Source organism: Hyla sarda, chromosome 3, assembly GCF_029499605.1.
Source record: "Hyla sarda isolate aHylSar1 chromosome 3, aHylSar1.hap1, whole genome shotgun sequence".
In the NCBI taxonomy this organism is placed as follows: Eukaryota; Metazoa; Chordata; class Amphibia; order Anura; family Hylidae; genus Hyla; species Hyla sarda.
Window position 1 is genome coordinate 2,378,737 of NC_079191.1, and position 13,327 is coordinate 2,392,063.

General features: G+C 42.8%; 1 protein-coding gene across 1 annotated transcript in view; it reads left to right on the forward strand.

Annotated features, from left to right (window-relative positions):
- Positions 1–1,287: 1,287 nt before the first annotated feature.
- The window catches only part of LOC130360490 (uncharacterized), a 44,074-nt gene continuing 32,034 nt past the window's right edge, over positions 1,288–13,327 (forward strand). Inside the window, exon 1 of the mRNA XM_056562981.1 lies at positions 1,288–1,363. The gene's annotated coding sequence lies outside the window, so the exon portion shown is untranslated. The remainder of the gene's footprint in view (positions 1,364–13,327) is intronic.

Here is a 13,327-nt window from a genome sequence, read left to right on the forward strand (position 1 = left end):
GCATTGTGACATTACGGCTCTGCCCCCTCGTGATGTCACATCCGCCCCTTCAATACAAGTCTATGGAAGGGGCGTCATGCCCCCTCCCATAGATTTGCATTGAGAGGGTGGGGCAAGACATCATGAGGGGGCATCCCCTGCACTGCCCGTCATTAGCCTTGGAGAAAACTTAGCTCCGGGCTGCTGAGGTACCAGGCTGCTGTAGGGGGGATCACGGGGATCCCCAGCCAAGGGCCCCCCCGCGATCAGACATTTTATCCCCTATCCTTTGGATAGGGGATAAGATGTCTAGGGGCAGAGTACCCCTTTAAAAAATCTGAGGGAGATTTATCAAAAATCGGTGTAGAGGAAGAGTGGTGCAGCTGTCTATAGCAACCATTCATGTTGCATTTATAAAAGGCCTCTGAAAAATTTCCAGAAAGTTAAACAGATTTGTAAATTACTTACAAAAATCGTAATCCTTTCAGTACTTATGAGCTGCTGAAGTTCAGTGCTCTCTGATGACACCTGTCTCGGGAACTGTCCAGAGTAGAAGCAAATCCCCATAGCAAACCTCTTCTACTCTGTGCAGTTCCCGAGACAAGCAGAGATGTCAGCAGAGAGCGCTGTTGCCAGACAGCAAAGAACAACTCAACTTCAGCAGCTAACTATTATTGGAAGGATTAAGATTTTTTAATAGAAGTAATTTACAAATCTGTTTAACTTTTTGAAGCCAGTTGATATATATAAAAAAATGTTTTCTTTTCCTTTTTTTTCCATAATTCTTTTTTTATTTTATCACAAAAACAAATACAGACAATAAAGGAGACGGGAGATTAATTCAAACTCTCATTCATATCATCTGTTTCACAACTACAAGTTCCCTGTTTTTTGAGACCAGGGGTTAATGGGTGTACCTACTTCTTTTTAGATATTTCTATCTTTACAGCATAGCTTATTTTCCATCATGGGGTTGCTAATGTAACACATCTAAATAGTTTCCATAATCTCCAATTCTGTTCATGTGTTTTATGATGTAAAATATTTTGAGCTAATAAGCCCCCCATCTTATAATTCCTATGTACAATATTATCTAGCTCATAGACGTTTGGAATACTTTTATGTTTTCCATTTCCTGGCTATTTGGGTACGTGCCACAGATAAAATATGTATTATTATTGTTAATTCTGGAGTCAACAAAGTATTTTGGGTAAACATGACACTTTGGGGGAGATTTATCAAAACCTGTCCAGAGGAAAAGTTGCCCAGTTGCCCATAGCAACCAATCAGATCGCTTCTTTCATTTTGCAGAGGCCTTGTTAAAAATGAAAGAAGGAAGCTGATTGGTTGCTATGGGCAACTGGGCAACATTTCCTCTGAGCAGGTTTTGATAAATCTCCCCCTTTATCTTTATTCTGGAGGTCCATATGGTTACAAGGATACCCAATTTATATAGGACTTATTTTATTTTACTACTTTAAAACATTATAACTACATGCAATTGTGGTAGCCCTTGGGGGGTGTATGGTAGGGATGGTATAATGTTGGTATATGAGGGGTTAATATTAACCCAGTCACTCGTGACGCCAGGGTGAGGGCTGGTATGCTGAATCTATGTTCCGGCCTATAGCCGCCCTTCCCAGAAGTGATATGTGCAATGAAATGACTGAAGGTCCACAAGCAGATTTAACTTGAACTTGAATAACTTTACTGCAGTGCTTGCAATATCCAATACGTAATAACAGTCTCTTAATACAGTTCTTTGGTTGCTTAGCGACTTATAGAAGTTGCGGACCTTGCATTAAACTTATAGTCTCTGAATTTAGGGAGTGATGTGCAGATCCGTCCGGATTTAGGGGAAATATTGGGTCCGGTGATACTGCAGAGTGCTTAGGGGATGACACACTCTATAATTTAGATCATTCAGCCGTTGCAGCAAGGCTCAGGCCTAACTCACTGCTATACAGGTCTTGCTTGCTTGCTATCCCAGGAACAAGAGAGAGATAAGATGGCCGCCGCTCCCTTATATGGGCAGGGGGCGTGGCAAATCTGATTGGTCCGAATGTCTGCCATTCACTTTACATGGTGTGATGGGATTAATAATAATAATAATAATAATAATAATTTATATAGCGCCTACAGATTCCGAGGCGCTTACAATTATGGGGTACAAACAAAGACACGTATCAGATATAATATTACACAATAACTATTCAAACAAGAGTTGTGGGGATATATTGGGGATATGTTGGGGATATGTTGAGGATATGTTGGGGATATGTTGAGGATATGTTGAGGATATGTTGGGGATATGTTGGGGATATGTTGAGGATATGTTGAGGATATGTTGGGGATATGTTGGGGATATGTTGAGGATATGTTGGGGATATGTTGGGGATATGTTGGGGATATGTTGAGGATATGTTGAGGATATGTTGAGGATATGTTGGGGATATGTTGGGGATATGTTGAGAATATGTTGAGGATATGTTGAGGATATGTTGAGGATATGTTGGGGATATGTTGAGGATATGTTGGGGATATGTTGGGGATATGTTGGGGATATGTTGAGGATATGTTGGGGATATGTTGGGGATATATTGAGGATATGTTGGGGATTTGTTGGGGATATGTTGGGGATATGTTGAGGATATGTTGAGGATATGTTGAGGATATGTTGGGGATATGTTGAGGATATGTTGGGGATATGTTGGGGATATGTTGAGGATATGTTGGGGATATGTTGGGGATATGTTGGGGATATGTTGGGGATATGTTGAGGATATGTTGAGGATATGTTGAGGCCAATTAAAGAATGTTGTAGGCCTGTCTGAAGAGATGTGTTTTCAGGCCACGTTTGAAACTATGGATGTTGTTGTTGAGTCTGAGGAATTGAGGGATAGCATTCCAGAGAATCGGTGCAGCACGAGTGAAGTCTTGAAGACGGGAGTGAGAAGTTCGGATTATACAAAATGTTAGTGTGAGATCATTAGCAGATCCAAGAGAACGTGTAGGATGGTAGACAGAGATGAGAGAGGAGATGTAGGGAGGTGCAGCATTGTGGAGAGCTTTGTGTGTGAGACTGAGGATTTTGTACTGTATTCTGGACTGAATTGGTAACCAGTGTAGTGACTGGCACAGGGAGGAGGCGTCGGTGTAGCGGCTGGAGAGGAGATGAGTCTGGCTGCGGCATTAAGGATGGACTGGAGAGGAGAGAGTTTGGAGAAAGGAAGGCCTATTGGTAAAGAGTTACAGTAGTCGAGGCGGGAGTGAATCAAAGCAATAATGAGAGTTTTAGCAGTTTCACTAGTGAGAAACAGCCGGATTCTGGAAATGTTTTTGAGATGCAGGTGACAAGAACGTGAAAGGGACTGAATATGGGGAGTGAAAGACAGATTAGAGTCAAGTATAACTCCAAGACAGTGAGCCTGCTGCCCGGGAGTTATGGTAGTACCACATACCGAGATGGAAATGTCAGGGTTAGGTACAGTATCAGTTGATGGAGAAAAAACAAGAAGTTCTGTTTTCGAAAGATTTAGTTTCAGATATAAAGAGGACATGATGTCTGAGACAGCAGAGAGACAGTCACTGGTATTCTGTAGAAGTGCAGGGGTGATGTTGGAGGAAGAGGTATAGAGTTGGGTGTCATCAGCATAGAGGTGGTACTGGAAACCAAATCTACTGATTGTTTTTCCAATGGGGGATGTATAGAGTGAAAAGAGTAGAAGACCCAGGACCGATCCCTGGGGAACCCCAACAGCAAGGGGAAGAGGAGAAGAAGTAGAGCCAGAAAACGAGACGCTAAAGAAGCAGCCAGAGAGATAGGAGGAAAATCAGGCGAGAGCAGATGGAGCGGAGACTACTGAGGAGGAGTTGGTGATCCACAGTGTCAAAAGCCGCAGACAGGTCCAAGAGAATCAGTAAAGGGAAATTGCCATTTGATTTGGCCGTCAGAAGATCGTCAGTGACTTTGTTTAGGGCCGTTTCTGTGGAGTGAAGGGAGCGGAAACCAGACTGTAAGGGGTCAAGGAAAGAGTTCTCGGAGAGATAGCGGATAAGGCGGGAGTAGACCAAGCGTTCCAGGAGTTTGGAGATAAAGGGGAGATTTGAGACGGGTCGATAGTTGGCTGCACAGGACGGGTCCAGAGATGGTTTTTTCAATAGTGGTTATGATAGAGTGTTTGAAGGAGGAGGGAAAGACCCCAGAAGAGAGGGAGAGGTTAAAGATTTTAGTTAGACGACAGCTGATAGCAGGAGAGAGAGACTGGATGAGGTGTGAAGGCATGGGGTCACTAGAGCAGGTAGTGGGGCGGGCGGAGGAGAGGAGCCTGGAAACCTCATCCTCCGTTACAGGCTCAAAAACTGAGAGTGATGAAGAGGAGACGTGGCTAGGAATTGGATCAGAACTTTTAAGGGACTGGGAGAGGATTTCATCACGAATGTCATCGATTTTAGTTTTGAAGTATTTGGCCAGGTCTTCAGCACAGAGATCAGTGATTGGGGTCTGTACTTTAGGCCGAAGGAGAGAGTTGAACGTGTCAAAAAGGCGTTTTGGGTTGTTAGACAGAGAGGAGATGAGGGAGGTAAAATATGTTTGTTTGGCGAGATGAAGAGCGGAGTAATAGGATTTAAGCAGGAATTTATAGTGCAGATAGTCTGAAGAAGTCTTAGTTTTCCTCCACAGACGTTCAGCACCTAGAGCATCGCCTGAGAAAGCGGGTTGTTAGCGTGTGCCAGGGTTGCTGCCGTCTGTGTCCGGAGGTTCGTGTTTTAGGGGGTGCCATTTGATCCAGGGTAGACTTTAGGGTGTCATGGTAATGTTTGGCTGCTAGATTAGGGCAGGAGAGAGAAGAGATTGGGGATAGTGAAGATTGTAGAATGTCTATAAATTGACTAGTGTTTATGGCACGGAGGTTTCTGTAAGTGTACAAGGTTGGAGTGTCCGGAAGAGGATAGGAGTTACTGATAGAGAAAGAGAGAAGGTTGTGGTCAGAGAGAAAGAGAGAAGGTTGTGGTCAGAGAGAAAGAGAGAAGGTTGTGGTCAGAGCTCAAAAGGAGAATTAGTGAATTTAGAGACAGAGCAAAGTCTAGAGAAGACCAAGTCCAGTGTTTTCCCATCCTTGTGTGTGGAGAGTCAGTAAGCTGTGAAAGGGCAAAGGAGGAGGTTAGAGACAGAAGCCGAGAGGCAGAAGAGGAGATTGGGGTATCAATGGGGATATTAAAATCACCCATGATGAGTGTAGGTGTTTCTGAGGAAAGAAAGTGAGGGAGCCAGGTGGCAAAATGATCCAGGAACATTTGGGGAGAACCAGGAGGACGATAGATGACCGCCACTCTGAGAGACAATGGGCGGAAGAGCCTGAGGGTGTGGACCTCAAAAGAGGGAAATGTGAGTAAGGGTAATGGAGGGATGACTTGAAAAGTGCATTGTGGGGCTAGAAGCACCCCAACTCCTCCACCATGCCTGGTGTCAGATCTAGGGGTATGGGAAAAGTGAAGGTCACCATAAGATAAAGCAGCGAGAGAAGCAGAAGGTTGTATCCATGTTTCTGTGAGAGCAGCAGATTAAGAGAATTAGTGAGAAATAAATCATGAATCTGGGTGAGCTTATTGCACACAGATCGAGAGTTTAGGAGAGCGCAGTTAAAGTTTGTAGTGGTTCCGCAAGAGGCAGGTAGTGTAGAGCAAATATTCGTGAAAGGTGGGCCAGGGTTAGGAGCAATGTCCCCAGCAGATAAAAGCAGAAGAAAGAAAAGGGAGAGCAGATGGCTGGGTGAAGAGATGGAGCGACTCCTGTGCTGTACCATGGAATGAGGTGACTTTGGGTGGTTTATGATGGTGAGCAGTGCATGCGAGCAATACATAGGTGAGGGAAGGAGGCATGGACAGATGTATATAGAGTCCTCTGGAGAAATTGGTGGGGGATATAAGAGAAAATGTATCGCAATGATGTAAGTAATACGTGTGTGCATGATTGACATTCGTTTTTGTTTTTTTTTTCTGAAAAAGAGGGACTTATTTTTGTAGTTATAATGTTGAGTTAGTTCCCTTTTGTTCCCTTCTGGTTGAATTCTAGTATAATTCTTGATATCAGACTTAAAAGCACTTTAGATGGCAGTATTAGATGTCAACAGACCTATTGGCTCAAATATATAGTACCAGGCTGAGCCAGCAAATTGCCAGAGGATTGCAATCAAGTGTGAAAAGGGGTGGGGGAGCAATAGCATTTGGAGAGTAAAGTTAAGAAAAAAATAAACAGTTTGGGATCACTCAGCGGAAAAGAGTTGTGATCAAACAAAATAGAAACACATACCAAATAACAGTACTAAGTATACATGACAATGCAATGATGGGGGTAGTTGTTCAAGAGATGAATGATGACATACCTGTATATGAAAGAATAGGCTGGTGAGAAAATGAAGGGAATGAATGAATTCTGGTATAATTCTTGATATCACACTTAAGAGCACTTTAGATGGCAGTATTAGATTAGGGATAAGGATTAGGCAGTATTAGATTAGGGATAAGGATTAGGCAGTATTAGATTAGGGATAAGGATTAGGCATAAGGGATAAGGGATAAGGATTAGGCAGTATTAGATTAGGGATAAGGATTAGGCAGTATTAGATTAGGGATAAGGATTAGGCAGTATTAGATTAGGGATAAGGATTAGTTAGTATTAGATTAGGGATAAGGATTAGGCAGTATTAGATTAGGGATAAGGATTAGGCAGTATTAGATTAGGGATAAGGATTAGGCAGTATTAGATTAGGGATAAGGATTAGTTAGTATTAGATTAGGGATAAGGATTAGGGAGTATTAGATTAGGGATAAGGATTAGTTAGTATTAGATTAGGGATAAGTATTAGTTAGTATTAGATTAGGGATAAGGATTAGGCAGTATTAGATTAGGGATAAGGATTAGTTAGTATTAGATTAGGGCTAAGGATTAGGCAGTATTAGATTAGGGATAAGGATTAGTTAGTATTAGATTAGGGATAAGGATTAGGCAGTATTAGATTAGGGATAAGGATTAGGCAGTATTAGATTAGGGATAAGGATTAGGCAGTATTAGATTAGGGATAAGGATTAGGCAGTATTAGATTAGGGATAAGGATTAGGCAGTATTAGATTAGGGATAATGATTAGGCAGTATTAGATTAGGGATAAGGATTAGGCAGTATTAGATTAGGGATTGCTTACATCACAGGATCTATATACATTATCAAACCAGAATGAGGCTAGAGATACCAAAGTGAGACCTGGAATGCATCCAGAATGAGGCTTGGAACGCATCACATGACCCGAAAGCCCCGCAACACCATGGAAACAAGTAATTAACCATTTATATACAGAAATATTACTATATACATTATTCTATGGACAAATTAGAAATATATATATACTACAATAGAGGCGACTAGGGGCGGACTGACTAACAGAGATTACTAAATCCTAGGGACTCTGGCTACGGGGACCCGTAGATAAATAAGTACCGTATGAAATGCGGTACTGGGACACCTCACAATGAAATTAGTATGCTGAAAATTGTCATCTTCTGACACCGATAACTTTTTTATTTTTCCGCATACGGGGCTGTATGAGGGCTCATTTTTCTCATAGTTTTTATTGATTCCATTTTTGTTTTTAATGGGACTTTTTGATTCCTTTTTAGAATTTTTTTATAGTTTATGAAGCAACCAAAAATCCAAAATTTTGCACTTTGGTATATTTTTTTTTTGTGTCCGTCATCAATCGCGTGGTTTAACTAACCTTATAATTTAATAGTTTGGACAGTTACACATGCAGATGTACCAAATATGTTTATGTTTATTTTTGATTAAGTTATTTAAAAAAATGTGAAAAGAGGGATGATTCAAACTTTTATTAAGAAGGAGTTAATTCACTCAGCTGATCCACTCAGCTGATCGGGACTCGCGATTTTGCCGCAAATATCCCATATACCCGGCATTAACCGTTGGTTCTGGCTGCTGATAGCAGTCGGGACCCACTGGGTGTGAAGAGCTAGTTAGCGAGCTTCAAACTGGGAGAGCGGGACCAGGGCACACAGGTACGCCCTTGATCCTTAACAGGTTATGCAATATAAGCTATATTTTAAAGCAACCATCCCTCCCACACAAAAGAAGCAATACCATATGGACAACTACTCAGATTGAGACGAATAAATAGCACAGAAGAGGCGTTTAATACTCAGGCCAATGAATTGATACAACGGTTAGAAGATAGGGGATATCCACCTCTAATGTTAAAAAACACACTAGAAAGAGTTAAAAAAATTGACAGGAGCACACTATTAAAAAATAGGAGACACAGAAAACACACTAAAATAAAAGATGAGGACATAAAGAAAGAGAGGTTTACATTTACATTCAAATATAGTCCCATGCATGAAGTAATTAAAAGATCTATACACACAAACTGGCATTTAATAGAAAGAGACCAGATTCTTGGTAAAATAAAAATAGAAAAACCCATGATAGCGTTTAAGCGAACAAAAAATTTAAAAGACGAATTAGTAAAAAGTAAAATAACTGAAAAAAGAACAACAGAAGAAAACTGGTTAAATAAATCAATAATCAGAGGAAATAAAAAATGTGGAAATTTCAACTGGTGCCACCATTTTATAACTGGCAACAGTATTAACATAGGTGGCATTACCAGAGAAATAACAGATTTCATGTGCTGCAGATCCAAAAATGTAATATATGCAATCATATGTGAATGTATGAGATTTTACATAGGCAGTACAATCAGACCCATGAATATCAGATTCAGAGAACACATGCACTCTATAGTGACAAAAAAAGGTTCACCGCGACTGATAGAACACGTGGTCTCTGAACATGCAGGAAATATCAAAAATATAAAATTCTTAGGCATAGAAAAAGTCAAAATAAAACCAGATCAAGATAATGTGAAAAAATTAAGAGAAATAGAAGCCCGTTGGATATTGAGGACGGGAGCGCAAGACATGAGGGGGTTAAATGATAGAATAGATATGGGAGTCTTTCTCTGAACATCGGTTTGGTTACAAATGGTTCTGTTTTTACTAGCCTGGTTTTAAACAGTTTTTTACCACAGCAGTAATGCTATTTTCACTTATACACAATTATGTTATGGTTTATAAGTAATTTTTCTATAAATCTAATATTGGTAAATCTATTTGTAAGATTGAAGCTCCGCTCACCTCGGCACGACGTCACAAGTAAAGAAGGAGATATATAGTCACGTGCACAGGTGAATGGAGACGATCTGTTGAAGTTCCTGAAAGGAAAGAAACAGCTGTCATCGGTTAACGCACTAGTGTTCGGCATCCCGGTGTGGCGTGGAGCCGCTTTACCTGCATGTCCCAGTAATAAACACGAAGATACTACAACGTGGTGAGTTGCCTGTACTTTCTTCTTGACTATTTGGATAAGCTATATTTTAGTTGGTCGGTGTTGTTTCATATTGTTTGGGTAGGCCTGTTAATAGTTGTCCCCATTATGGAGGCAACTATTAACAGAAGGGCCTACCAAAACTTTATGGGGAAGCTATTAGAAGAGGGGCGTTGTCACGATGCCGGCTGGCAGAAGGTGGATCCTCTGTGCCAGAGAGGGATTGGCGTGGACCGTGCTAGTGGACCGGTTCTAAGTCACTACTGGTGTTCACCAGAGCCCGCCGCAAAGCGGGATGGTCTTGCTGCGGCGGTAGTGACCAGGTCGTATCCACTAGCAACGGCTCAACCTCTCTGACTGCTGAAGATAGGCGCGGTACAAGGGAGTAGACAGAAGCAAGGTCGGACGTAGCAGAAGGTCGGGGCAGGCAGCAAGGATCGTAGTCAGGGGCAACGGCAGGAGGTCTGGAACACAGGCTAGGAACACACAAGGAAACGCTTTCACTGACACAATGGCAACAAGATCCGGCGAGGGAGTGCAGGGGAAGTGAGGTATATATATGGAGTGCACAGGTGAACACACTAATTAGAACCACTGCGCCAATCAGCGGCGCAGTGGCCCTTTAAATCGCAGAGACCCGGCGCGCGCGCGCCCTAGGGAGCGGGGCCGCGCGCGCCGGGACAGGACCGACGGAGAGCGAGTCAGGTACGGGAGCCGGGGTGCGCATCGCGAGCGGGCGCCAGCCGCATCGCGAATCGCATCCCGGCTGGAGGCGGTATCGCAGCGCACCCGGTCAGTGGATCTGACCGGGGCGCTGCAGCAGCGAGAGTGTAGCGAGCGGTCCGGGGAGGAGCGGGGACCCGGAGCGCTCGGCGTAACAGGCGTACTCTAACTTTATGGGAGCAGCTATTAGAAGAGGGGCCTACCCAAACTTTATGAGGGCCCCATATAGTTTGGTTAGGCCCCCATGTTTAAGTTGCCCCCATATAGTTGTTGTAGGTCCCTCTCAAAGGGGCCTAAAATTATATGGGGGCAAATATTAGCTAACAAAGGGCCTACAAAAACTATATGGGGCAAATTGCCACCATGTAGTTGTTGTAGGCGCCTCTCTGTTGCTAATTGTTGCCCCCATTTAGTTGTAGTCCTCAGTCCTTGCCCCCCACACTGCAGGCCACATCACACATTTCTTCCCCGGCTCCAGTCATATATTTATTTATTTTAACTTATTAACCTCTGTGCCCGTCGTCCTCCTCTCAGGGCAGAATCTTACTTTGCGCTGCTCCGCTCGGCAATGTCTGCTGCTCCACGCCGCTGGCCTCCTCTTCCGGACTCCGCCACAGCGCTACTGCGGTCACGTGACATCAGGGCCGGCGTCAGCATGAAGAGCGCAGTTGACGTACCTCCCGGCATCCACTGCTGCTGTTTTATAAAGACAGTGGCTGCCGGCCTCGGAAGTACGTGCTGTGCAGTAACAGCGCTGCCACATGTGATCTGCGACTGTGTATGTGATTTGTGTACAATGCGTCGGCTCCAGCAGTCAGTGAGTGACAGTGAGTCACTGACTGACATAAAAAAAAAGAAATTGTCGGAACTGGCCGGGCCTCCTGGGGGTCCGGGCCACTTGAAATAATATCAGTTGTACCCCCCTGATGGCGGCCCTGCCCTAATGCAGAGATCCGAGCGCAGGAGAAAGCCGCTCGCAGCTGGTGTTGCTAATGAAGAAATTTGTTATTTCGAATCGAGTCGAAGTCTGGATTCGGTCCGAATTGTATTTTTCATTAAATTTGGAATGAATTTAACTTCGTCTGATTCGATCTGCTCATCTCAAATTACAATGACAGAATAGAAACAGATTTCTTATTTTGTTGGTTTTTTATTATTTTTTGTTGTTGTTGTTTTGCTAAGTGGGTAGAAAAAAATATTTATTTCTTAATTATATATATATATATATATTGGCCTCCTGTTTTGCAGAAGTCTCCTGGCCCATAAAAATAGTTTTCTTTTGTTATTTTTCTACTAGTGCAGAAGGAGGATGTGGTTGTGGATTTTTACCAAAAGAGGAAGAAGTTGTCCTGGAAATTGACTTTCGATATGTGATAGAAAAGCCTTTCAGCCTGGTAGATGTTGATGTTCATGTGAACTCAGAGCTGGGATCACAGACATTTCACTATGTCCAAGCACTTCTCAGATCAATTTATTAGAGATGAGAGAATTTCTGAAAATTTTGATTCGGCCGAATTGGTCCGAATTTATTTGCCGCAAATCGCTATTAAAAACAGCTATTTCTGGCCTATAGAGAGGCTCAATAGGGGTGTAGAACACTTTGCCTTGCCCTAACACGCATAGGGAGTGTGCTGGGTTAGTGAAATAATACTGTTATTCAGTATGACATGCAGATTACAGACATTGCTATTAGAATTCCTGCCGCAGAGCATCTGGATGTGGCAGATTTTTTAAGTAATTTTTATTTAATTTTATTTGAATTTATAAAAATGTCTTGATTACCCATTCTGGTGAGCATCAAGCTGGTGGTCCGCCGCGAGGCGAGATACCACCTGTTCCAGCTCCTGCCTCTCAGCGCCCCCCTGACTGTGAAAGTGCAAATGTTTAATTTAATCAGTTATGGTTCACTGTTATTGCTCCAAGCTGTTTCATTGGATTCTTGTGATAACTCCACAAGTAATATGACATCAACGACCATTGCGCCTCAGTCTTGAATAGATTGCATTGACTTTTTTTTTTTGTATAATTGCATGGCGGCACAGTGACAGAGCCTAGAGGTGACAGAAGCATGAGGAGACCATAATCTGGCAAAATGACACAGCCTGGAATTAGCGGCCTCACAATTAAAAGATGAATTTTCAAATTTAAATTGAAGATTTATAGTAGCTAGTGCTACCATAAACATATTTAGGTAATGTTCCAGGCCCAGCAGCATCAGTAAACTATATAGTGGCTGAATGACACAGACTGAGGCTGGCAGCAGCATGAGGAGACAATAGGGCTTCATTTTTTATTACATTATTTAAAAAAAAGAAATGGGGAAAGGGGGGGGTGATTTAAACTTTTATTAGGGAAGGGGTTCATTCACATTTACTAACTTTTTTTTGCACTTTTAACTTTTTTTTAATTGGCAATACCATGTGACCTTGCGATTGTATACACTGTTCAATGTTAAGCTTTAACCCAGCATTGATCAGTGTTGTCAGTGCTCTGCTGCTCTAGCCTGCCATGGCTGACTGAGGACATCAGAGCACCGACGGCGAGGAGGCAGGTAAGGTGGCAGGTAAGGGCGATTTCACCACGATGGTCCCGATCAGTTCTGCTAAGCTGCCTGTTTTTTAAACACTTCAGACGCCGCAATCTACTTTGATCGTGACCTGCTAAACTACAACTCTCATCATTCTCAGGCAGCCTTTGGCTGTTGAGAATAATGGCGGGTGTAGTTTAAAAACAGCTGAAGGCTCCCTGTTTGGGAACACAAGGCTCTGTTCACAATATACATTTTTAATATGCGTTTTAAAAATAAAAGGCATGCTAAAAACACACAATGTGAACAGACCCCATACTTACCTGTCTTCTTCTTGTTCCCTGGGTCTTCCTCTGTAGCCCCGCCTATAATGATGTCATCACTAGAGACGGGGCTACAAAAGAAGACCAAGGCACCAAGAAGAAGTTCAATAAGCGATCTTCTCTTCATCCCCCAAAGAGTTAATTAGCGCACAGCCAAAATAATAAGTGACTTTCCTTACTGAGCAGGCACATAGCGCTCAGACCAGTCAATCAGACATGTCAGAAGTTGTTGATCGCAGTGGGTCTCAGCCCCTCAGGCTCCCCTGGCCCGTCATTAACGAACGCAGTGGGTCTCAGTCCTCAGACCCGCTGCCATCAAAAACTTTTGACATGTCTGATGGATTTGTCAAAAGTTGTTTTTGATTACAGTAAGGCCT